The sequence below is a fragment of the Dendropsophus ebraccatus genome, chromosome 5 (assembly GCF_027789765.1).
Source record: "Dendropsophus ebraccatus isolate aDenEbr1 chromosome 5, aDenEbr1.pat, whole genome shotgun sequence".
NCBI classification, from domain to species: domain Eukaryota; kingdom Metazoa; phylum Chordata; class Amphibia; order Anura; family Hylidae; genus Dendropsophus; species Dendropsophus ebraccatus.
This window is the reverse complement of record NC_091458.1, coordinates 10,528,874-10,556,628: the sequence shown is the minus strand read 5'-3', so window position 1 is coordinate 10,556,628 and position 27,755 is coordinate 10,528,874. Positions and strand designations below refer to the sequence as shown.

Genomic DNA, 27,755 nt, shown 5'->3' with positions numbered 1-27,755 from the left:
GGGAATGCACAACCCTGGAGGCTACCTATATGGGGGATGGACAACACTGGGGGCTACCTATATGCAGGACGGGGATGGACAACACTGGGGGCTACCTATATGCGGGACGGGGATGGACAACACTGGGGGCTACTTTTATGGGGAATGTGGGCCATCTAAAAGGGGAACTACACAGAGGGGCCATTTATGAAGGGGACTAGGGGGCATCTATAAGGGGAACTACACTGGGGGGGTTGACACAGAGGGGTCATCTAAGAGGACTACACAGAGGGGACCATATACTGTAGGGCAGGGATAGGGAACCTTGGCTCTCCAGCTATTGCAAAACTACAGCTTTATTTTTGACTGTCCATACATGATGGGAGTTGTAGTTTTGCAGAAGCTGGAGAGCAGAGATTCCCTACCTCTGATATAGGTGATGCACAGAGGGTGTCATCTACTATAAATGGATTACACAGAGGGGGATCTCTACTATAGTAGATGCACATGGGGCCATCTATATGGAGGACTGAACAAGGGGCAATCTATAAGCTGTCTACACAGAGCCTAATTTGTCTGTCTGGCAGATTCTGTGGATTCGTGGCTCGGAGTTCTTATAATGGCCCAGGACAGATGGAGAAGAAAATGAAAAGGAAACAACTCTGAGAGAAGGCGTCCCCTGTGAGTCACTTAATATAACTGCAGTGTAATTTATATGGTGTATAGAACCTGTGTAGAGCTGGGTGTGTTGATGGCATAGTGGTTGGTCGAGGAGGGGGGGGCCCCAATCAAAAGTTTGCTGTGGGGCCAAGCCATTTCTAGTTACGCCCCTGCCTGTATATACTATGTGTTCTCCCTGTATATACTATGTCTCTCTCTCTCTCTCTCTCTCTCTCTCTATATATATACTGTATGTGTATACACTGTGTGTGTGTTCTCCTTCCCCAGGTTCGGCCTCCTCCCATCCTCTCCCTGTATATACTATGTGTTTCTCTCTCTCTCTCTCTCTCTCTCTTTTTTTCTACATGATTGTTGGGGGATATAGCCGTACCCCGGGAGGACTGTACATCTAGTGGTGTGTTTTCCGCGGACCCAGCCCTCTTTTGGTTGCATATATATATATATATATATATATATATATATATATATATATATATATACCGTATATATACTGTATGTGTATACACTGTGTGTGTGTTCTCTCTCCCTCTCTCACACACATACACACACTCTCTCTCTCTCTCTCTCTCTCTCTCTTTATATATATATATATATATATATATATATATATATACATATATATGTATATATATATATATATATATATATATATATACTGTATGTGTATACACTGTGTGTGTGTGTGTGTTCTCTCTCTCTCCCCTGTATATACTATGTGTTCTCCCTGTATATACTGTGTGTGTTCTCTCTCTATCTCCTGTATGTGTATACACTGTGTGTGTGTGTATTCTCCCTGTATGTACTATGTAATCTCTCTCTTTATATATATATATATATATATATATATATATATATATATATATATATACTGTATGTGTATACACTGTGTGTGTGTTCTCCTGTATGTACTATGTAATCTCTCTCTTTATCTCTCTCTCTCTCTCTCCCCTATATATACTATGTGTTCTCTCTCTCTCTCTCTCTCTCTCTCTCTCTCTCTCTCTCTCTCTCTCTCTCTCTCTCTCTCTCTCTCTCTCTCTATATATATATATATATATATATATATATATATATATATATATACTGTATGTGTATACACTGTGTGTGTGTTCTCCTGTATGTACTATGTAATCTCTCTCTTTATCTCTCTCTCTCTCTCTCTCTCTCTCCCCCCTATATATACTATGTGTTCTCTCTCTCTCTCCCCTGTATATACTATGTGTTCTCTCTCTCTCTCTCTCTCTCTCTCTCTCTCTCTCTCCCCCCTATATATACTATGTGTTCTCTCTCTCTCCCCTGTATATACTATGTGTTCTCTCTCTCTCTCTCTCTCTCTCCCCCCTGTATATACTATGTGTTCTCTCTCTCTCTCCCCTGTATATACTATGTGTTCTCCCTGTATATACTATGTGTTCTCTCTCTCTCTCTCTCTCTCTCTCTCTCTCTCCCCTGTATATACTATGTGTTCTCCCTGTATATACTATGTGTTCTCTCTCTCTCTCCCCCCTGTATATACTATGTGTTCTCTCTCTCTCCCCCCTGTATATACTATGTGTTCTCTCTCTCTCTCTCTCTCTCTCTCTCTCTCTCTCCCCCCTGTATGTACTATGTGTTCTCTCTCTCTCCCCCCTGTATATACTATGTGTTCTCTCTCTCTCCCCCCTGTATATACTATGTGTTCTCTCTCTCTCCCCCCTGTATATACTATGTGTTCTCTCTCTCTCTCTCTCTCTCTCTCTCCCCCCCCCCTGTATATACTATGTGTTCTCTCTCTCTCTCTCCCCCCTGTATATACTATGTGTTCTCTCTCACTCTCTCTCACTCCCCCCTGTATATACTATGTGTTCTCTCTCTCTCTCTCTCTCTCTCTCTCTCTCTCTCTCTCTCTCTCCCCTGTATATACTATGTGTTCTCTCTCTCTCTCTCTCCTCTGTATATACTATGTGTTCTCTCTCTCACTCCCCCCTGTATATACTATGTGTTCTCTCTCTCTCTCTCTCTCCCCCCTGTATATACTATGTGTTCTCTCTCTCTCTCCCCTGTATATACTATGTGTTCTCTCTCTCTCTCTCTCTCCCCCCTGTATATACTATGTGTTCTCTCTCTCTCTCCCCTGTATATACTATGTGTTCTCTCTCTCACTCCCCCTGTATATACTATGTGTTCTCTCTCACTCCCCCCTGTATATACTATGTGTTCTCTCTCTCTCTCTCTCTCTCTCTCTCCCCTGTATATACTATGTGTTCTCTCTCTCTCTCCCCTGTATATACTATGTGTTCTCTCTCTCTCCCCTGTATATACTATGTGTTCTCCCTGTATATACTATGTGTTCTCTCTCTCTTCCCCCCCCTGTATATACTATGTGTTCTCTCTCTCTCTCTCTCTCTCTCTCTCCCCTGTATATACTATGGGAGGCATTTATTAAGTCCGGCGTTTTTTACGCCGGACGTAAAAATGCCCCCGCAGCTCCGGCGGTACGGGGATTTATGTAGAGGCGGACTGCCTCTACATAAATCCCGTGCGCGCCGTTGCGCACCGCCGAAAACCTACGCCAGCTGAGGACTGGAGTAGGTTTTCGGCGTACATTTTGGCGGAACGGATGGTGAATCGCGCGGACTCTGAGTCCGCGCCCTCCGTTCCGCCCCTTTTCCGCCCCCTTTTACTCGGCGGAAAGTGCCGATTTGCGAATATTTTATTCGCAAATCGGCCATTTGCGTATAAAAAAATACGCAAATCGGCACTTTCCGCCAAAAATCATCCGTTCGCTGGATGATACATGTGGCCCTATGTGTTCTCTCTCCCCCCTGTATATACTATGTGTTCTCCCTGTATATACTATGTGTTCTCTCTCTCTCCCCCCTGTATATACTATGTGTTCTCTCTCTCTCTCCCCCCTGTATATACTATGTGTTCTCTCTCTCTCCCCTGTATATACTATGTGTTCTCCCTGTATATACTATGTGTTCTCTCTCTCTCTCTCTCTCTCTCTCTCTCTCTCTCTCTCTCTCTCTCTCTCTCTCTCTATATATATATATATATATATATATATATATATACACTGTGTGTGTTCTCCTGCCCCGTGTTCGGCCTCACATCCTCTCCCTCAGCCACAAGTTCCTATATTCAGAATCCCGAATTATAAGGCGGTAAGAGGAGCGGCCGCCTGGATCCAACCCTGCAGCCCGATCACATCAGGGATCCTCCTCCTCCTCCTCATCCTCCTCCTCCTCCTCATCCTCCTCCAGGGAAGGAGACTTTCACTTTCTGTGGATTGTTACAGATGTGCAGCTCTCCTGCGGTCCCATGACGGGACGGTGAGTATACAGCGTATACTCCTCTGCTTACTGTGGGGGTGCCTGATGTAATGTCCCTCGCTATCTGGGCTACAGCCGGTCATACAGGGGGCTATAGTGGAGCCCCCCAGATGTGCAGCCATCAGCAGGGTTGGGAAACTTTTTACTTCTTGGAGATTTTCAATGTTTTAACAAGTTAGGAAATATTATATCCTGCTGGGGGTCTATGGGCTGGGGGGAAGGGGGGTGGGCATGAGCTTGGGGGGGTGTCTATCGGCTTGGGGGTAGGGGAAGGGGGTGGGCATGAGCTGTGGGGGGGGGGGGGGACAGTAATAAGATGTTCTATGGAGGCAGAGCATGCAGCTGCTGGGGGTCCAATGCGGAATAATTTACTTTAATTATTATTATTTCTGTAGTTATTACTTTAGTCCCTTTTGTTCCCTTTGGGACATTTATAGGGGAACCTCATTGATTTAAATCACCTGGTGTGAGAAAGTTATACAGATGTGTAAACTCCTGCTAACCTCCAGGCTTCCAGTACTCCACAGAGGTTTTCTATGGGGATTTGCTGCTGCTCTGGACAGTTCCTGACATGGACAGAGGTGGCAGCAGAGAGCACTGTGTCAGACTGGAGAGAATACACCACTTCCTGCAGGACATACAGCAGCTGATAAGTACTGGAAGAGTGGAGATTTTTAAATATAATTAATTTATAAGGCTATGTTCACACAACGTATCTTTTCGTAAAAGTACGGCCATTGTTGCAATCTGCAACCCGGATGGAGCGTATACACGTAGTACATATATACATACACAAAGAATACAGGATCTCTTGCGGCGCCGTACACAACTGACATGTCAGTTCAGGGAATAGCGGCCACAGAAAACCCTGTCAGTGTAGACTATGGAGCGGGCGACTCCGGCCGTACACTCCATAGAGTGCAGTGGAGAGTACCCGCACGGATGCGCCCGCTTCAGAATTCTGCGGCTGCTAAGATCATCTAGCCGGTACTGCCGGATGAGCTTTTCAGAGACTGGCCGGGTCACAGAACGTCCGGTCTCTTACGATGTGTGAACATAGCCTAAAACTGTATGATTTTCTTACCTTTCTTCAGAGTACCCCTTTATTTATATCCATACACAGTACATAGGTTGTATGGCAAGGGGCAGAGTACATGGGGGGCAGCAGACACTATACATGGGGGACAGCAGATACTATACATGGGGGGCAGGGGGCACAGTACATGGGGCAGCAGACACTATACATGGGGGGCAGGGGCACAGTACATGGGGCAGCAGACACTATACATGGGGGGCAGGGGGCACAGTACATGGGGCAGCAGACATTATACATGGGGGGCAGGGGGCACAGTACATGGGGCAGCAGACACTATACATGGGGGGCAGGGGCACAGTACATGGGGCAGCAGACACTATACATGGGGGGCAGGGGGCACAGTACATGGGGCAGCAGACATTATACATGGGGGGCAGGGGGCACAGTACATGGGGCAGCAGATACTATACATGGAGGGCAGGAGGCACAGTACATGGGGGCAGTAGACACTATACATGGGGGCAGGAGGCACAGTACATGGGGGGCAGCAGGCACTATACATGGAGGGCAGGAGGCACAGTACATGGGGCAGCAGACATTATACATGGGGGCAGCAGACACTATACATGGGGGGCAGGGGGCACAGTACATGGGGGGCAGCAGATACTATACATGGAGGGCAGGAGGCACAGTACATGGGGCAGCAGACATTATACATGGGGGCAGCAGACACTATACATGGGGGACAGGGGGCACAGTGCATGGGGGCAGCAGACACTATACATGGGGGGCAGGGGGCACAGTACATAGGGGGCAGCAGATACTATACATGGGGGGCAGGGGGCACAGTACATGGGGGGCAGCAGATACTATACATGGGGGGCAGGGGGCACAGTACATGGGGCAGCAGACACTATACATGGGGGGCAGGAGGCACAGTACATGGAGGGAAGGAGGCACAGTACATGGGAGGCAGGAGGCACAGTACATGGGGGCAGGAGGCACAGTACATGAGAGGCAGGAGGCACTATACATGGGGGCAGGAGGCACAGTACATGGGAGGCAGGAGTCACAGTACATGGGGCAGCAGACACTATACATGGAGGGCAGGAGGCACAGAACATGGGGCAGCAGACACTATACATGGAGGGCAGGAGGCACAGTACATGGGAGGCAGGAGGCACAGTACATGGGGGAGAGGAGGCACAGTACATGGGGGCAGCAGACACTATACATAGAGGGCAGGAGACACTATACATGGGGGGCAGGAGGCACAGTACATGGGGGAGAGGAGGCACAGTACATGGGGGAGAGGAGGCACAGTACATGGGGGAGAGGAGGCACAGTACATGGGGGGCAGGAGGCACAGTACATGGGGGAGAGGAGGCACAGTACATGGGGGAGAGGAGGCACAGTACATGGGGGAGAGGAGGCACAGTACATGGGGGCAGCAGACACTATACATAGAGGGCAGCAGACACTATACATAGAGGGCAGCAGACGCTATACATAGAGGGCAGGAGGCAAAGTACATGGGGGCAGCAGGCACAGTACATGGGGCAGCAGACACTATACAGTACATGGGAGGCAGGAGGCACAGTACATGGCAGGCAGCAGGCACAGTACATGGGGCAGCAGACACTATACAGTACATGGGAGGCAGGAGGCACAGTACATGGCGGGCAGCAGGCACAGTACATGGTGGGCAGCAGGCACTATACATGAAGGGCAGGAGGCACAGTACATGGGGAGAGGAGGCACAGTACATGGGGGGCAGGAGGCACAGTACATGGTACAGCAGGTACTATACATGGGGGGAAGGAGGCACAGTACATGGTACAGCAGGTACTATACATGGGGGCAGGAGGCACAGTACATGGAGGAGAGGAGGCACAGTACATGGGGGGCAGCAGACACTATACATGGAGGGCAGGAGGCACAGTACATGGGGGAGAGGAGGCATAGTACACGGGGGCAGCAGACACTATACATGGAGGGCAGGAGACACAGTACATGGGGCAGCAGGCACAGTACATGGGGGGCAGGAGACACAGTACATGGAGGGCAGGAGGCACAGTACATGGGGTACAGGAGGCACAGTACATAGGGGGCAGGAGGCACAGTACATGGGGGGCAGGAGACACAGTACATGGGTGGCAGGAGACACTATACATGGGTGGCAGGAGACACTATACATGGGGGGCAGCAGGCACTATACATGGGGGGCAGCAGACACTATACATGGGGGGCAGGAGGCACAGTACATGGGGCAGCAGACACTATACATGGAGGGCAGGAGGCACAGTACATGGGGGGCAGGAGACACAGTACATGGGGGGCAGGAGACACAGTACAGGGGGGGCAGCAGACACTATACATGGGGGGCAGGAGACACTATACATGGGGGGCAGCAGGCACTATACATGGAGGGCAGGAGGCACAGTACATGGGGCAGCAGGCACAGTACATGGGGGGCAGGAGACACAGTACATGGGGGACAGGAGACACAGTACATGGGGGGCAGGAGACACAGTACAGGGGGGACAGGAGACACAGTACAGGGGGGGCAGCAGACACTATACATGGAGGGCAGGAGACACAGTACAGGGGGGGCAGGAGACACAGTACAGGGGGGGGGCAGCAGACACTATACATGGAGGGCAGGAGACACAGTACAGGGGGGGCAGGAGACACAGTACAGGGGGGGCAGCAGACACTATACATGGGGGGCAGGAGGAGCAGCTGGCCAGCACCTGGGACAGCACAGCAGGCACAATACTGGATGAGACATCACTATATAGATGACATTACACTGAAAATAACCTGCACTTCCTCCCGGCCACCAGCAGGTGTCCCCCTGTGCAGCCTTAGCCAAGCTGTCCTGACTGGATCGGGCAATAGATGTCTGATCTCTGGGTTCTGATCCCTCGGTGCCCGCCCTGCTGGTATCTATTAACAAAATGCGCAAATTATCAGTGTAGATGAGAAATTGTCACCAGGGCAGTAACAGCGGAGCTGGGGTGGTAATACTCTCCCCAGCCTGGTGGCTGATACCAGAGAGCAGCAGATGCTCTCTAAGCTGTATAAGTAATGGAGGGGAGTGTAGAGTGTACATGGTTTTCCCTCCATCCTGTATAATTATTTCTGATGATATGTTATTGCTGTGTTTAGTCTCACATATAAATTACAGGAGAGTGACCTATAAATGGCGGGTTACCTGGGGGGTGGGGGGCCTATAAATGGCAGATTACATGTATCCTGGGGGGTGGGGGGCATATAAATGGCGGGTTATGTGTATCCTGGGGGGTGGGGGGCATATAAATGGCAGATTACATGTATCCTGGGGGGTGGGGGGGGCCTATAAATGGCGGGTTACGTGTATCCTGTGGGAGGGGGGGCTATAAATGGCGGGTTACGTGTATCCTGTGGGAGGGGGGGCTATAAATGGCGGGTTACGTGTATCCTGTGGGAGGGGGGGGCTATAAATGGCGGGTTACGTGTATCCTGTGGGAGGGGGGGCTATAAATGGCGGGTTACGTGTATCCTGTGGGAGGGGGGGCTATAAATGGCAGGTTATGTGTATCCTGGGGGTGGGGGGCCTATAAATGGTGGATTATGTGTATCCTGGGGGGGGCATATAGATGGCGGGTTATGTGTATCCTGGGGGTGGGGGGGCCTATAAATGGTGGATTATGTGTATCCTTGGGGGGGCATATAGATGGCGGGTTATGTGTATCCTGGGGGGGGGGGGGGCATATAAATGGCGGGTTATGTGTATCCTGGGGAGTGGGGACATATAAATGGCGGGTTATGTGTATCCTGGGGGGGGCATATAGATGGCGGGTTATGTGTATCCTGGGGGTGGGGGGGCCTATAAATGGCAGATTACATGTATCCTGGGGGGTGGGGGGCATATAAATGGCAGATTACATGTATCCTGGAGGGTGGGGGGCTATAAATGGTGGGTTATGTGTATCCTGGGGGGTGGGGGGCCTATAAATGGCAGATTACATGTATCCTGGGGGGGGGGGGGCTATAAATGGCGGGTTATGTGTATCCTGGGGGGTGGGGGGCATATAAATGGCAGATTACATGTATCCTGGGGGGTGGGGGGCATATAAATGGCAGATTACATGTATCCTGGGGGGTGGGGGGGCCTATAAATGGTGGGTTATGTGTATCCTGGGGTTGGGGGCCTATAAATGGTGGGTTATGTGTATCCTGGGGGGTGGGCGGCATATAAATGGCAGATTACATGTATCCTGGAGGGTGGGGGGCTATAAATGGCGGGTTATGTGTATCCTGGGGGGGTGGGAGGCATATAAATGGCGGGTTACGTGTATCCTGGGGGGGGGGGTTATAAATGGTGGGTTATGTGTATCCTGGGAGGTGGGGGGCATATAAATGGTGGGTTATGTGTATCCTGGGGGGGGGGGGGGCATATAAATGGTGGGGGGGGCATATAAATGGCGGGTTATGTGTATCCTGGGGGGGGGGGCTATAAATGGTGGGTTATGTGTATCCTGGGGGGGGGGGGGCATATAAATGGTGGGGGGGGGGGCATATAAATGGCGGGTTATGTGTATCCTGGGGGAGGGGGCTATAAATGGTGGGTTATGTGTATCCTGGGAGGTGGGGGGCATATAAATGGTGGGTTATGTGTATCCTGGGGGGGCATATAAATGGTGGGTTATGTGTATCCTGGGGGGGCATATAAATGGTGGGTTATGTGTATCCTGGGGGGTGGGGGCATATAAATGGTGGGTTATGTGTATCCTGGGGGGGGGCTATAAATGGTGGGTTATGTGTATCCTGGGGGGTAGGGGGCATATAAATGGTGGGTTATGTGTATCCTGGGGGGGGGCTATAAATGGTGGGTTATGTGTATCCTGGGGGGGGGGGGGCTATAAATGGTGGGTTATGTGTATCCTGGGGGTGGGGGGGCATATAAATGGTGGGTTATGTGTATCCTGGGAAATATAAATCACAGAAGCTTGGTGGCTGCAGTTCCCTCTAGGTGGCGCTAAACACATCCAGAATAGAAACTGGTCTATCTATCCCATAGGTGTAACTGTCCGTCAGGTCACTGTTACCTTCACAGAGACCTCAGATCCATGTTCACTGTAAACAGACCCCAGACAGTGACAGCTTCATAACTAATCACCCACAGCTTCATTACTGATCACCCACAGCTTCATTACTGATCACCCACAGCTTCATAACTAATCACCCACAGCTTCATTACTGATCACCCACAGCTTCATAACTGATCACCCACAGCTTCATAACTGATCACCCCACTTTTATAACTGAACCCCCCCAATTTCATAACTGATCACCCACAGCTATCTATCTCCTATCTATCTATCTATCTATCTATCTATCTATTTATCTATCTATCTATCTCCTATCTATCATCTATCTATCTATCTATCTATCTATCTATCTATCTATCTATCTATCTATCTATCTATCTATCTCCTATCTATCTATCTATCTCCTATCTATCTCCTATCTATCATCTATCTATCTATCTATCTATCTATCTATCTATCTATCTATCTATCTATCTATCTATCTCCTATCTATCTATCTTTATATCTATCTCCTATCTATCATCTATCTATCTATCTATCTATCTATCTATCTATCTCCTATCTATCTATCTTTATATCTATCTATCTATCTATCTATCTCCTATCTATCTATCTCCTATCTATCTATCTATCTATCTATCTATCTATCTATCTATCTATCTATCTATCTCCTATCTATCATCTATCTATCTATCTATCTATCTATCTCCTATCTATCTATCTATCTATCTATCTCCTATCTATCTATCTATCTATCTATCTATCTATCTCCTATCTATCTATCTCCTATCTATCTATCTCCTATCTATCTATCATCTATCTCCTATCTATCTATCTATCTCCTATCTATCTATCTATCTATCTATCTATCTATCTATCTATCTCCTATCTATCTATCTATCTATCTATCTATCTCCTATCTCCTATCTATCTATCTATCTATCTATCTATCTATAAAGTAACGATGATCAGCGGCACACCAGTAACGTGAAAAAACCGAAGTAATTTATTGTTCAAACTTCAGAACATTCAAAATATGCAGCACAGCAAAGCACTGTGCTTTGCTGTGCTGCATATTTTGAATGTTCTGAAGTTTGAACAATAAATTACTTCGGTTTTTTCACGTTACTGGTGTGCCGCTGATCATCGTTACTTTATTGATAGAAGTTCGTGGTCGGAACCATATCGGCTGGCACCCGCCGCGTTGTGACTTGGAGTGCCACTCGTTTCCTTATTCTATCTATCTATCTATCTATCTCCTATCTATCTATCTCCTATCTATCTATCTATCTCCTATCTATCTATCTATCTATCTATCTATCTATCTATCTATCTATCTATCTATCTATCTATCTATCTATCTCCTATCTATCTATCTATCTCCTATCTATCTATCTATCTATCTCCTATCTATCTATCTCCTATCTATCTATCTATCTCCTATCTATCTATCTATCTATCTCCTATCTATCTATCTATCTATCTATCTATCTATCTCCTATCTCTCTCTCTCTCTCTCTCTCTCTCTCTCTCTCTTCTATCTCTCTCTCTCTCTCTCTCTCTCTCTCCCAGTACTTTATCTCTCACACCTATGTGTCGGCCATGTTCCCCGGTATCCTCTATCTCAGCCCCCCACATGTGCTGCAGGCGCAGGGTATAATTCATCACATCTTGCTGGGGTGGGATATGAGATTTCCTGGAACGCGTCTGTTCCGTTGCGTGACCGCTGTGACTCGCTCGCTGTATAATTATCACTCACAGATCTCCTCTTCTCTCTCTGTTTTTTCCTACTTAAAGGGGAATTTGGAGGTGATTTTATGCTTGGCCCCTAGCACCCATATGTTCCCTTACTGTACCTGCTGCCTGTATATCAATGTTTTTACAGCATTGCAGAATATTATTTAACTGTGTCCCTATGACAACTCTTCCTGCCTTTAGAATTAGCGCTGTCCATCCATATCAGTGGTTTACTACAGTCATGATGTGAGAGTACAGGACTAGAAGTGTTGTCATGAGGACATAGAGAACATTCTGTAGTAATAATAGAGCACAATGTTTGTGCTATAAACCCGTTATTCTGGATCCACACTTGGCACTCGGCTTCCAGGGAATGTTGTAAGGAATTCTTCCCACAGACGAGGAGGAGCAGGCAGCGGCTTGTCTCCTCTGGCTTCTCTGCTGATCACTTTCTGGTCTTAGTTGCACAATAAGCTCATTATAATAATGTAGAATAGAAGAGAATATTTCCCAAGATTATAGAACCGCAATGGTGTCCACATAAATGTACCCGCCATAGAGAGCTCACAATAGTACTGCCAGACAGTGCATTAATACCATCTATATACCCTGACCTCTAGAGATGTGATGATAGGATCAGCCATTGTATCATCATGCCACATAATAATACCGTCAGCCGTTGTGGTATCATCTATAGATCCCATATAGTAGTGCCAGTCTGATATAGTGTCAGTCATGCCACATAATAATACCGTCAGCCGTTGTGGTATCATCTATAGATCCCATATAGCAGTGCCAGCCTGTAATAGCGCCAGTCATGGCACATAATAATACCGTCAGCCGTTGTGGTATCATCTATAGATCCCATATAGCAGTGCCAGTCTGATATAGTGTCAGTCATGCCACATAATAATACTGTCAGCCGTTGTGGTATCATCTATAGATCCCATATAGCAGTGCCAGTCTGTAATAGAGCCAGTCATACCACATAATAATACCGTCAGTCATTGTGATATCATCTATAGATCTCATATAGCAGTGTCCGTCTGATATAGTGTCAGTCATGCCACATAATAATACCGTCAGCCATTGTGGTATCATCTATAGATCCCATATAGCAGTGTCAGTCTGATATAGTGTCAGTCATGCCACATAATAATACCGTCAGCCGTTATATTATCATCTATAGATCCCATATAGCAGTGTCTGTCTGATATAGTGTCAGTCATGCTACATAATAATACCGTCAGCTATTATTTTACCATCTATAGATCCCATATAATAGTGACATATATAATGCTCCATCTACTGAATAATAGCACTATTTTCCACTACAATAGTATCATTATAGTGCCCAGACAGAGGGTCCACATAAATGTACCAGATATTAAAGGGGTATTCCCCTCAAACATAACCTTTGATATGTTGCTGCCCATGGTGAGACTAACAATTCCTTCAATTCCTTCCATGCTTCTGAGACGGCTGATGTAAACAAGTCTCTGGCATGCTGTATCTGCAACATTGTAGCTTCTTAGTAATGCTGGGAGGATTAACCACAGTTAGTTGATTAGGAGCTTGACCTCAGAATAACCCTCCCAGTATTACAATGTTGCAGATAAAGCCTGCCAGGGACTTGTTTACATCAGCTGTCTCAGAAGGGAGGGGGGAGGAGGGGAGACAGAGAGAAAAGCTCATGCACAGATTTTTGTGTCTTCAGCAGAAAGCAGCAACTAAGAAATGGGGGAAGGAGACTGAATAGATAATAACAAGTATGGAAGGAATTGTTAGTCTCATCATGGGCAGCAACATATCAAAGTTATGTGTGAGTGGAATACCCCTTTAATGTACTAGATACATACCCTTAGACTATGACCAACCAGTTTCTGTATTAGTGTGCCACCTATAGAAACCATCTAATAGTACCATATTCCCAGCCATTGTCCTCTATAGATATATAACAGTGTACATAGAGATTACACGTGACAGTACCAGCTGCAGAACCATCATGTAGGAGGATAGCCTCTATAGTAATATATATACTGTAACTACTTATATACTGGTATACATTCTCATGGAGCAGTTCCCATATACTCCTATATATTTCCTATAGAAGGGATACAGCTACATTACACATAGAGAAGTATGTACTATACATAACATACAGTATTTAAAGGGGAAATGCGCAATATATTTATTGTTGCAAACTATTTAACCCTTCCTCCCCCACCATTGTTGTCTGCTTTCCCTTCATCTCTCGCTCTGTTTCCCGGGGACGCCGCTCCTGCCGAGATCTGGATAATATTCAAAGGAAAAATGTACGAAAAATAATCGTCAGTCTCAGGCAACATGTTGTGTTCCAGGAAACCCCAGGTATCGCCCATTGTAGATTGTATTGTACCTCTTCTCTCTGTTATTACAGGTGTGTGTGTGTGTGTGGGGGGGAGGGGGGGGGGTTCCTGCCGGACCGACTTCTGGTAAAACCGCGACTTCGGTCAAGGTCATGACCGCAGCTTGTCTATGTCAATAAATCTCCCCCTTTTTGTATACTGTATGTTACCTGGAGTGACTTAAAGGGAACTTGACACATAAAAACCACACTTTAACCTGATGGTGCCATGTTATAGAGCAGGAGGAGCTGAGCAGATTGATATATAGTTTTATGGGAAAAACTTTAGGATAACTCGTCATTTATTCATGTAAATCTCTGCTCATTCTAGGCTTAGTAGTCATGTGGGCGGTCCTATTCACTGATCATCATCAAATCACATGTTTTACTGAATATTTTCCCATAAAACCATATATCAATCTGCTCAGCTCCTCCTGCTCTATAACATGGCGGCTACAGATTGAGCTGAGATTTCAATGTGAGAGGATCCCTTTAAGAATTGCATCATTTTAGTGGGAAACCAGTAAAGGAAAACCAGATAACCTAATGCAACAAGCAGCCGTAACCGTGTAGGACATGTTGTATATAGTTACCTAAATGTAGGGGCCCATTGATATCACTGGGATCTTATGTAATGCTGCTGAGGCATTGAGGGCCACTTTACCCTACAGGGGCCCCAGCTGAGGTTCCTATTAATAATTCACATTGTGTGTCATAGGACGACTTCCCTTTGTCTAATAAGAACCATTGGCACAGATGTAGTCATTGTGGACATCTGCAGGGATGGGTGTGAATACTTCTTCAAAGCCATATGTTCTGGAGGTCCCAGTAACCTGCAGAGGACGGTCAGCCCTCCCCGCAGGATACTCCCCCCTTCCCCCGTAGGCTTAGGCTGTGGTCCCGGCTGCTGACCAATAAAGCTTCCTGTATTTCCGGACGTCTGTCATTGAAAAGAGTCAGCAGAATAAATGGGAAATAGAAGAACAAAGAATAGTGAGGAAGAAGCCAGATCTGTGTTCTGTATCCGAGCGAGCTGGACGTTCTCTATGTGTCCGTGACTGAGGGGATACAGGAGGCCCCCCCTGACCCTGGCTGCCAATGTGGAGTTCAGCTCCGGCGCCTCAGATCTTCCACCCCCTGGGTCCTCCTGTGTGGATCCTGCCCGCCTGAGTGAGTGCCTCCATTCTTTACATTACTTCACTGTATAACCGGGTGGATTTACTATTCAGGGTTCTAGGAAAGCTGGGTGGCAACTTGCTGGAATGATGTTTATATTTGGGACAAGAGGGGCAAAAGTAGCAGTTGCCCCCGGGGCCTGGTGTCTGAGGGGGAACATGGGCCCCGATGCTACATGAGTCCTATAGTAATTGGGGACACCAAGTTATGTATCGGGACTGGCAACCAGGGGGCGACGCTGAGCAGCCGCCACAGAGACTCATTCTGCAGGAAACGAGGAGGAGGAGGGGCCAAACTTTGTTGTTTTACCCCATGTAGCGACTCTCAGAGGTGATGTATAGTTGCTGGATCCATTATCTGGACCCTTCTCTGGTCTCCTTCTTCAGGTCTCACGTTTATCCTTAGATCGATAGATCACAACCAGACGTGACGCTGGACAAAAAACTTTTCTGAACTTTTGAAAACTTTTTCTTGATCTTTTGCCCATTTTATAAGAAAAACCGTGAAGTCTGAAGGGAATAAGGAAGCGACCGGGGGCCGATGCTGCAGGCACAGTCTCCTTGTGTTCTATACTACAGGTCCGTATAATGAGTCTTTGATAAGGGGTTGTATTCCCAGGTGCTATGCAGGTGCAGAAATGTCCAATCACTGGTCACCAGAACCCTAAACTATGGTGTTAGATTATTCCACCTACTCCAGTACTTATCAGCTGCTGTATGCCCTGCAGGAAGTGGTGTATTCTCTCCAGTGTGACACAGTGCTCTCTGCTGCCACCTCTGTCCATGTCAGGAACTGTCCAGAGCAGGAGAGGTTTTCTATGGGGATTTGCAGCTGCTCTGGACAGTTCCTGACATGGAGAGAGGTGGCAGCAGAAGAGGAGAGAATACACCACTTCCTGCAAGACTTACAGCAGCTGATAAGTACTGGAATACTGGAGCGAATACATCACTTCCTGCAGATCTGTAAATGACTTCTGACACCAGTTGATCTGAAAACAATTTGTTTTCTCCGGAGTACCCTTTTAATTTAATGGTCCCGCTATATGGACTCTATATCTGGTACATCTATGTGGACCCCATGTCTGGACACTATTATGTAGTTGTATAGATGATAATATTATAGTGGACGATAGTACTGCTAGTCTTGTAGATGGAGAGAATACACCACTTCCTGCAGGACATACAGCAGCTGATAAGTACTGGAAGACTGGAGATTTTTTTTTTTTCCAAAAAATAAATAATTTTCTAATCTTTATAATTTGAAGGGGGTGGGTACTATGCTCCCCATCAGTCACCTGCTGTCACACAGAGCGCTGTCCTGCTGTCACACAGAGCGATGTCCTGCTGTCACACAGAGCGCTGTCCTGCTGTCATACAGACCTCTGACCGTCTCCCTCTCTCTTTATTTATCTTCCGCTTCATTGAGTTCATTGACCCCCTTAAAGGGACAGTCATGTTTCTTTGACCCTGTTAGAGGGGCAGTCACATTTCTTTCACCCTCTTAGAGGGACAGTCAGTTACATTTTATTGACCCTCTTAGAGGGACAGTCACATTTCTTTCACCCTCTTAGAGGGACAGTCAGTCGTGTTTCATTGACCCTCTTAGAGGGACAGTCAGTCGTGTTTCATTGACCCTCTTAGAGGGACAGTCAGTCGTGTTTCATTGACCCTCTTAAAGGGACAGTCATGTGTCTTTGGCCGGTAATGTAGTGTGAGACAGGCGCTGTGATCACAGACAGTCATTAGACCCTTGCAGCTTGTCTCCTTTGTTTTCTTAGCACAATGGCGGCCATTGTGTGGAGTTCATTGTTTGTGGCTCGTATTGATCTTGGTGCGAGGGGTCGGGGGGCTTCAGGTGAGAGTTTTTCTTCTTCTCTGCATATGATGAATGGTTTCTGGGCAGGGTGAGAGTCCGCACCATCATTATCATCACAATGGCCGCCTCTATTCCCACACTGTCTGCAGAGATGGGAGATGCACCCGCTTCAGGATGAGATTTTAGCCATTTTATGGAAAGATTCAACCACAGACAATGACAGATTATACAAAGAGCCGAGAGTGTGCGAGGATCAGTAACTACTGCGGAAGGATCAGGGATCTACACCGATGGCCGATACCTATATAATACATAGCATTGGTCAATAATGTATGATGGGGGGCTGAGGTAAATGGGGTGAGATAGAAAAAACTGAGGTAAAGAAAGGGAGATTGGAAGGGAAGTAGAGAGAAGCTGAGGTAAATGGAGTGAGACAGAGAGAGACTGAGGTTAACAAAGAGAGGCAGAGAGAGACTGAGGTAAATGGAGTGAGAGAGAATGAGGTAAAGAAAGTGGAATAGAGAGAGACTGAGGTAAATGGAGTGAGACAGAGAGAGACTGAGGTTAACAAAGAGAGGCAGAGAGAGACTGAGGTAAATGGAGTGAGAGAGAAACTGGGGTAAAGAAAGGCATGTGGAGAGAAGCTGAGGTAAATGAAGTGAGACAGAGAGAGACTGAGGTAAACAGAGAGACTGAGGTAAATGGAGTGAGACAGAGAGAATGAGGTAAATAAAAGTAAAATAGAGAGAGACTGGGGTAAAGAAAGGGAGGTAGAAGGAAGCTGAAGTAAATGGAGTGAGACAGTGACTGAGGTAAAGAAATTGAGGTAGACAGAAGCTGAGGTAAATGGGGTGAGATAGAGGCTGAGGTAAATGGAGTGAGATAGAGGCCAGGGTAAATGGAGTGAGATAGAGGCCAGGGTAAATGGAGTGAGACAATGAGATCAGCGAGTGAGTTTGAGAGAGGCTGAGGTAAAGCAAGGAGGTAGATACAGGCTGAGATAGAGACTGAGGTACAGAGAGACTTTCAGTGCCCATACCCCTGTAATGGCAAATGACTACGCCTGTAGTGCCCATACGCCTGTCAGGTGAGCACATTTGGCCGGCAGCTATGTCACCAATTGCCCCCATACATATGAACGTTGTTCTTTTCCTCAGAATCTGGAGAGGGGGATGAGCTGCTTCCAGACACCTGTAGCAGAAGGTTCTGTCATAAATAGGGAGTTGGGCATTTGAAATCCAATGATAGGGAGAGTATGAGGTAAATAGAGTGTGATGAGGAGAGTATGAGGTAAATAGAGTGTGATGAGGAGAGTATGAGGTAAATAGAGTGTGATGAGGAGAGTATGAGGTAAATAAAGTGTGATGAGGAGAGTATGAGGTAAACAGAGTGATTGGGAGAGTATGAGGTAAAAGTGCAATAGAGAGATGCTTAGGTAAGGAGAGTGTGATAGAGAGAGGCTGAGGAAAATAGAGTGTGATAGAGAGAGGCTGAGGTAAATAGAGTGTGATAGAGAGAGGCTGAGGTAAATAGAGTGTGATAGAGAGATGATGAGGTAGGGGGAGTGAGATAGAGAGATTCTGAAGTAAAGAGAGAGTGATGGAAAGATGCTGAGGTAAAGAGAGTGTGAAAGTTACTGAGGTAAAGAGGATAAGGTGGGCAGCGCCTGGGGTAAAGAGAGTGAGGGTTAGAAATAATAAGGTAAAGAGAGTGTAATAGAGAGAGGCTGAGGTAAGGAGAGTGTAATAGAGAGAGGCTGAGGTAAGGAGAGTGTAATAGAGAGAGAGGCTGAGGTAAGGAGAGTGTAATAGAGAGAGACTGAGGTAAGGAGAGTGTGGTGAAGAGAGTCTGAGGTAAGGAGAGTGTAATAGAGAGAGGCTGAGGTAAGGAGAGTGTAATAGAGAGAGAGGCTGAGGTAAGGAGAGTGTAATAGAGAGAGACTGAGGTAAGGAGAGTGTGGTGAAGAGAGGCTGAGGTAAAGAGGTTGTAGTAGGGAGGATATGAGGTAAAGAGGTTGTAGTAGGGAGGATATGAGGTAAAGAGAATAAGATTGATGTAGTCTGAGGTGAAGTGAGTGTGACAGGACGTCCTCGGGTCATATCAGCCGCACACCGGGAATTCCATGACTTTATGGTCCTGCGGGCGGATTCCCGACCTCCAAACCTTCTTGTTATCAGTTGGATTTTCCTTAATATGAAACCTCTAAGGAGCCGGGACTACAAATGTCTCCCCTAAAATATCCAGTGAATGGGGATTATATAGTATGGAGTGTATGTGTGATATCTATGTGACAGGATTGTTTGTAGTCTGGAGGGAGGAGACTTTATCACTGACTCCTCCCCCACTGGTCATCCCTGACCTACTGACCTCACATGCAGGGTAGTAACATCATCTATATCCTGTATTGTAGTGTTTGCTATCAATGGTCAAATCTATTATTCATCTGCATTGTGTATATATGTGACTGTTTATGTGGTCGGTCAGCGACCTGCAGCTGCCGTGAGGCCACAAGTCCCAGCATGCCTGATGGGTAACTGCACAGCTGTAGTGCCCCGGGCTGATGGATTCCTATACATGGGCTCCTATATTGAGCCCACACCCTGGACCATTCAGAATGAGGGACACACACACACACATATATATATATATATATATATATATATATATATATATATATATATACAGTAAGCGGGGGATACCAGGGTTTTCTGGTTTCCAGGAAGAACTATCAGAGGAAACTAGAGGAAAACAATAGAGGTGAAAAGGGAAACTTTCCCCCAAGAGTTTTTATAGTTGAGAGGAAGTAGCTGCTTCTTGTTGTGTCAGGATCTCAGTGAAGCCGCCTATAACATTAGATAAGTTAGTCTAAGCTGCCAACCACCCAATGTGTATGGGGGCCTCCTGTGTATGGGGGCCTCCTGTGTATGGGGGCCTCCTGTGTATGGGGGTCTCCTGTGTATGGGGGCCTCCTGTGTATGGGGGCCTCCTGTGTATGGGGGTCTCCTGTGTATGGGGGTCTCCTGTGTATGGGGGTCTCCTGTGTATGGGGGTCTCCTGTGTATGGGGGCCTCCTGTGTATGGGGGCCTCCTGTGTATGGGGGTCTCCTGTGTATGGGGGCCTCCTGTGTATGGGGGCCTCCTGTGTATGGGGGTCTCCTGTGTATGGGGGTCTCCTGTGTATGGGGGCCTCCTGTGTATGGGGGCCTCCTGTGTATGGGGGCCTCCTGAATCCCCCCCAGTGTAAAATTTTTGGGAAAGTCAGGCTTGCTGAATTTAAACATGGAGAATCCTTTTGTTCCTAAAGAGGTAAGAAGTGTCTGGCAGCGGCTTTCTCCCCATTTAGAATACTTATAGGCTTGCCTGAGTGTATACATGTGTATTCGGGGATCAGGGGAGATAGCAGTCCGCTTCAGGTGGGAATCAGGGATCACAAGTGAGCTGCTGTCACAGATAACCTCATCTCTGGCTCCTAGTGGGCGGTCACAGGCTTGAGACCCCTCCCCCGCTGTTTATTATCCCTTATATGGTAAGTGATACTACACAACCCCCTACAGTGGATTAGGGATGGGTGGAGTCAGTGTACTCCTGGTGATCGTGCAGCTGTGTGTACCGGACCTCTCTCTCCATGAGAAGTGGAATGAATAAAACACGATAAAAATTATGTCCGACCGACTTAAAATATCTTCCTGCTGAAAAATGATTCAAGGAGCGACAGAAGTTAATTGGATTTTCTAATTAATCCTAGACGTCTCCACAGATCCAGCGACAGATGTAGATGGATACTGATGTCATTGATATAGGGACTTTGTTCTGTGTCCTCCCACACGTCTATGTCAGGGAGGGGACAGGCATGTGCTCATCTCCCGGTTCATTATTAGTATACCAGGCTTATGATGATTATATCATTAATATTATTATTATTATTATTATTATTATTATTATTATTATTATATATCATCTCTGATTTCTCTAGAGTAGCTAATATATACATACATATAACATTCCTGGTGATCTGGAGTAGTTTATATGTTCATCAATAATATTCCTAATGATCTAGAGTCGTTTACATATTAATCAAAACTATACTCCTGGTGGTTTAGGGTGGTACACATGTAAGTAAAATCTCTGGTGATTTAGAGTGGTGGATAAGCTAATCAATAATATCCCTGGTGGTCTAGAGTGATTTACAGTACATGTTAGCCAATTATATTCCTGGTGGTCTAGAGTTTTTCACAGGTTTATCAGAAATATCCCTGGTGGGCTAGATTGGTTCACAGGTAATCAATAATATCCCTGGTGGTTTAGAGTGGTTCACAGGTTAGTCAATAAAAGTCCTGGTTATCTAGAGTGGTTCACAGATTTTCAGTAATATCCCCGGTGGGCTAGATTGGTTCACAGGTAATTAATAATATTCCTGGTGGTCTAGAGTGGTTCACATGTTCATCAATAATATTATTATTATTATTATTATTATTATTATTATTATTTATTTGATATATCGGATACATTTCTGTCCTTCCCACATGGCCACACCCCTGGATTAGTACCACCCCCATTATTATTATTATTATTATTATTTTGTTGTTATTTTTATTATTATTATTATTATTATTATTATTATTATTATTATTATTATTATTTGATATATCGGATACATTTCTGTCCTGCCCACATAGCCACACCCCTGGATTAGTACCACCCCCATCATAATAATAATAATAATAATAATAATAGTTGTTGTTGTTGTTGTTGTTGTTGTTGTTGTTGTTGTTGTTGTTATTATTATTTATTTTGTTCTTATTATTTTCTTGTTATTATTATTATTATTATTATTATTTGATATATCGGATACATTTCTGTCCTGCCCACATGGCCACACCCCAGGGTTAGTACCACGCCCCCTCAGGATCAGTGCTGGCCGGGATTTGGCTATACTTCATGCTTCTCCAGCCACAGTACTAGGGTGACAGAGTGTAACAGGATCCCGTCCAGGAATTTATTGATACATTGAATCCAGTGAGCAGGCAGCGGCCTATGGGCACTCTGCAGCCCTGGGCTATGATCCCTGCATGAATGTGGCAGGTCTGGTTACACAACCTCTGGCTATAAGAGAGAGCTGACTGAGTGAGGCTGGAGAGCGGACAGGTCCTGTGTGATGATCTATGGACTGCCAGGAAAGTGCTGACAACTCGGATCAAGGTAACAACTCCGACTCATGACTTTAGTATTGATCGCAGCAACTTCCATAGGAAGTGACTATAACTGAGCCTAAAGCGACGGTCAGCGACCTGTGACTGCAGCTGTGGTCAAACATCAGCGTCCCATCAATATTCACATGTATCATTACTCGGCTTGGTATACATTTACCTGTTTATGGGGTTGTTGTTTTTTTTTTTTTTAATAAGTATACATCAGTGATCTGCAACCTCTGATCTTCTAGCATGTCCTATCAATGTTCACATATTATTTATTTGGGGTTTGTATACATTTACCTGTTTGTGGGGTTGATAATATACATGTTCGTCAGCGATCTTCAACCTGTGACTCCGCAGTCTATCTGGCTATTGTAAAGCTACAAGTCCCAGCATGTCTTCAGTGTTTATGTGTGTTATCTGTGGCCTTTGTATACATGTTACTATTGATTGAGTTGGTTTACGTATTAGTATCAGTGATCTATAATCTATAGTTATTCCATTCTTTCTATATTAGGCTATGTTCAGACGCTGTATGAGACTGGCCGTTCCGTGACCCGGCTGGGTCAAGGAACGGCCGGTCACAGAAAAGATCATCCTGGCTGGTACTGCAGTACTGGGCCAGACGATTTCAAGCACCGTTGAGTTCTGCCCGCATCAGTACTCCCCACTGCACACAATGGAGCGTGCGGCTGGAGCCGCGCGCTCCATTGTGTGCACTGACAGGGTTTTCTGCTGCCGCTATTCAATGAATAGCGGGCGCTAAAAACTGACATGTCCGTTTTCTACGTCGCCGCTAGGCATCCTGGCCGGAGTGTATATACCCTGTGTATACACTCCGGCCGGGATTCCCTTGGCCTGCACCACAATGTAGGTGCCGTACCAATCACGGCCGTTGCAACAACGGCCGTGTTTAGTACGGAACTTACGTTGTGTGAACAATGGCTTTAGAATGTATACAATTAACTAGCTGTCGTTACCACTTCTTATAACCCCTCCAGGTATTATTACTGTGCATTGTATATACTTACCTGCTGGTGGGGATGGTTGTTTTACCTGTACACATTCAGTTATTCATAACTTGAGGCTAAAAGTACCGGCACTGATGGGGCTACACCTCCATGCTCGCGTGTAGTAGCTATGTGCTGTGTATACATGTAACTGTTTATGGGGGGGATTTTACACATACACACCAATAGTCTTTAACCCTTGCCTCTCCAGCTCCCAGCATGCCCTGACTAGGAACACACAGCCTGAATAGTACATGATAGTTGTTATTTCCAGATTCCCATGTATTATTTCTGTGCCTTGTATATATGTAACTGTTTATAGAGTTGATTTTATTTGTATCGGTGTCTCTAAACTTAGAGCCGTATTACACGGGGCGATTAGAAAATCGTTAGATCGTTCAGATTTAAGCCATAATTGTAATAGCAGACAATGATAAAACGACCAACGAGAAATCGTTGGTTGTTTGATAGAATTCGGACCTATTTTTAGGTTGCACATTGTTCGGCGTAATCTGAACTCGTAGCTGAAACATACGCAATAGCAACGACAAAACGACTACAAGAACGATCATAAGTAATGTTCATCGTTCCTTGTAATTGGGTGAAAGATTTCGGGTCGTTTGAAATCGATTATCGTTAATCGTTAGTCGTCAAAAAATCGCTTGGTGTAACAGTACCTTTAGACAGTAGAGATGTTGAGATACAAGCTGCAACAAGTCATAGCAGGCTTCATAGCATGCTGGGACTTGTAGTTTTCACAACAATTCGAGGGTTACAGGTTGTATTAGGGGTTGTTCTAAAGAACGGACAGCTCCATATACCAAGCGGCGTGGTCAGGTAATAAATCCAGCGTGGTACATAACTTTGTATGCAGCCAAGGAGAGTTATTAGATTTAATATGAATTTTTTCTATTGTAAAAAACAGAAAGAAGGGCAAGAAAAAAAAAAAAAAACAGCGCCACCCTTGTGAATGGTTATGTTTGGTATTGCAGCTCATCCCCATTAACCACTATAGCACCTAGACCGGGCTATAGTGGTTGTCGCCCAGTTACCCCAGGAACAGTAATAGCTAAGAGGTTGATAAGCCAAGCGGAAAATACTAGAATGTGATAGAAGAAGAAGGAGGAGAGCCAGGAGGGATTGATTGGTGATGACACAATGTAATAGAGTATATAGATGAAGCCGGGAAATCATCACCGGCACCGCGGCTTCATCTGTTACCTGATACAGGACGAGATGCTTCACGTGTTCCTCTAAATCACGTCTGACATCTTCATTCATCAAGATTCCTACACAACTTCCTCCGGGCGATGTAACCGGGGACTGGAGGATGGAAAGAGGAGCAAGAGAGGACCATATATACTGCCATATACTGCAATGTAACACATATATATATATATATATATATATATATATATATATATATATATATCCCCTATCAGACATCTGTAGCTGTAGCTTATATATCACCAGATCAAAGGATAAGGAATGAAGACAATCAGCGAGTCCTATCCTGTCATCAGGGGGAAGATAGAAGTTTCCAATACTTATAGATAATGTACCATAATGTAGCAGCAGTATTATAGTAGTTATATCACTGTATATAGGGGCAGTATTATAGTAGTTATATCCCTGTATATAGGAGCAGTATTATAGTAGTTATATTACTGTATATAGGAGCAGTATTATAGTAGTTATATTCCTGTATATAGGGGCAGTATTATAGTAGTTATATTCTTGTATATAGGAGCAGTATTATAGTAGTTATATCCCTGTATATAGGGGCAGTATTATAGTAGTTATATTCTTGTATATAGGAGCAGTATTATAGTAGTTATATTCTTGTATATAGGGGCAGTATTATAGTAGTTATATTCCTGTATATAGGAGCAGTATTATAGTAGTTATATTCTTGTATATAGGAGCAGTATTATAGTAGTTATATCCCTGTATATAGGAGCAGTATTATAGTAGTTATATTCCTGTATATAGGAGCAGTATTATAGTAGTTATATCCCTGTATATAGGGGCAGTATTATAGTAGTTATATCCCTGTATATAGGAGCAGTATTATAGTAGTTATATTCCTGTATATAGGAGCAGTATTATAGTAGTTATATTCCTGTATATAGGAACAGTATTATAGTAGTTATATTCCTGTATATAGGAGCAGTATTATAATAGTTATATTCCTGTATATAGGAGAAGTATTATAGTAGTTATATTCCTGTATATAGGAGCAGTATTATAGTAGTTATATCCCTGTATATAGGGGCAGTATTATAGTAGTTATATCCCTGTATATAGGAGCAGTATTATAGTAGTTATATCCCTGTATATAGGAGCAGTATTATAGTAGTTATATTCCTGTATATAGGAGCAGTATTATAGTAGTTATATTCCTGTATATAGGGGGCAGTATTATAGTAGTTATATTCCTGTGTATAGGGAGCAGTATTATAGTGGTTATATTCTTGTATATAGGAGCAGTATTATAGTAGTTATATTCCTGTATATAGGGAGCAGTATTATAGTAGTTATATCCCTGTATATAGGAGCAGTATTATAGTAGTTATATTCCTGTATATAGGAGCAGTATTATAGTAGTTATATTCCTGTATATAGGAGCAGTATTATAGTAGTTATATTCCTGTGTATAGGGAGCAGTATTATAGTAGTTATATCCCTGTATATAGGAGCAGTATTATAGTAGTTATATTCCTGTATATAGGGAGCAGTATTATAGTAGTTATATCCCTGTATATAGGAGCTGTATTATAGTAGTTATATTCCTGTATATAGGGGGCAGTATTATAGTAGTTATATTCTTGTATATAGGAGCAGTATTATAGTAGTTATATTCCTGTATATAGGAGCAGTATTATAGTAGTTATACTTTGGTATATGGGGGGGGGGGGGATTATAGAAAGTATTTTATACCCAGGTTATTGCAGTTTTTTGTTTCAGTAAGAAAACATTGTGATGGTATCTCGCCATTGTAGATATGTGTGGACCTTCTTCCTGTTTTCTTTCTGGTGTAGATCTTTATGGTCTCTGTACTTTGGTCCGTGTGATTGATCTAGTTTCCTGTTATATTACTCTTTGTTGTTCCTCTGCGGTGCGGTAATAAAAGGAATATCAGGTTAGGAGGAGATTCTCCATCGTTCCTCCAGTACAGGTATATATAGTGACTCATTACTCATGTTGTGCGGGTTAGGCTATGTTTACATCACACTCTGTGAGCACATTTGGCCTATGGCTATACAATCTTTAACTTACCTTGAATCTATACATCGGGGAATACTACTGGCGTTCACCTTGAGCATATCATTTCAGGCAGAGATTTTTATTGAGAATATAAAGGGTATGATGTAATAATCCAACCTGTTCCATCCTGGTTTGCCCAATATTCAGAGTTTGGAGACCTCCTGGTGTTCACCATTGATTCTATATTGTTTATTGAACCAACCGGAAACATTATGATGTCTATAGGGTTAGAATGGTGCTATGTTTTCAGACCTTCTTCAAGGGAAAATGTAGACTTCTTTCCTACCATCTCTTTACTGTATCTGGTGATCTTTGACTATGGATGGTCATATAATCTTCTGACATCATCCTTACTTGTGTCTTTAGATCAACTTCTCGACCACTGTATATGTCCTCCATTGATCCAAGACTCTTTTAATAGAGGAATCATTGGGAGAAACCATTTGTTCTCCTTGACACTTCATGGAAAAAGTATTTTCTATATTAGAAGATCCTATGACATTTGCCATGATCTGTGGTCAGTCATCTCCCTATGGCTCTTGAGATGCCCTCAGCCTTTATAGATGCTCAAATATCTGTTAAGAAATGAGCCTCTAAGACAGCATTCACGTCAAGTTTTGACCTTCTTTTCCACACGCACCTTGGCAGTATCGGCTGCGTAGATGTGCACAGAGAGAAATGGGCCCCAGTGACTTTAGGGACCTAAATGTAGTCAGCTATTGACAATTTTAGGGTCATTCTTGTAGCATCTACTGTATGTGTTTAGGCCTAGATGTTTGAACTTGAAGAAACCACTCTATTGGATCCAAGCATAAACATGTTCATGTTGACTCCGTTTGCCATGGCTGACTACGTTTGGGTCAGCCATGGGGCCCATGCCTGTCTGCTCAGGTATACCAGGAACCTCAGGCCAAGTCTTGATTAGAGATGATCGAACATCGGAAAATCTTTGGTTCTTTAGAACTCGAGCCTTGTCGAACTTTCCGCATTTGATTCCAGATGCCTTCCCGGTCCGTGGGGAAGGAGGAGACAGCCCGGGTACCGCCTGGAGTTCCGGGATTAAGAC

General features: G+C 44.9%; 1 protein-coding gene across 5 annotated transcripts in view; it reads left to right on the top strand.

Moving 5' to 3' along the window:
* Nucleotides 1-3,899: 3,899 nt before the first annotated feature.
* Nucleotides 3,900-27,755, top strand: part of SLCO2B1 (solute carrier organic anion transporter family member 2B1) — a 76,043-nt gene continuing 52,187 nt past the window's right edge. For 2 of the 5 annotated variants that reach the window (XM_069969474.1, XM_069969470.1), the window contains exon 1: nucleotides 22,181-22,419. The gene's annotated coding sequence lies outside the window, so the exon portion shown is untranslated. Of the gene's footprint in view, nucleotides 3,975-15,235; nucleotides 15,400-22,180; nucleotides 22,420-27,159; nucleotides 27,207-27,755 lie in introns of those variants that run through there. The other 3 variants (XM_069969472.1, XM_069969471.1, XM_069969473.1) reach the window with 3 other exon arrangements.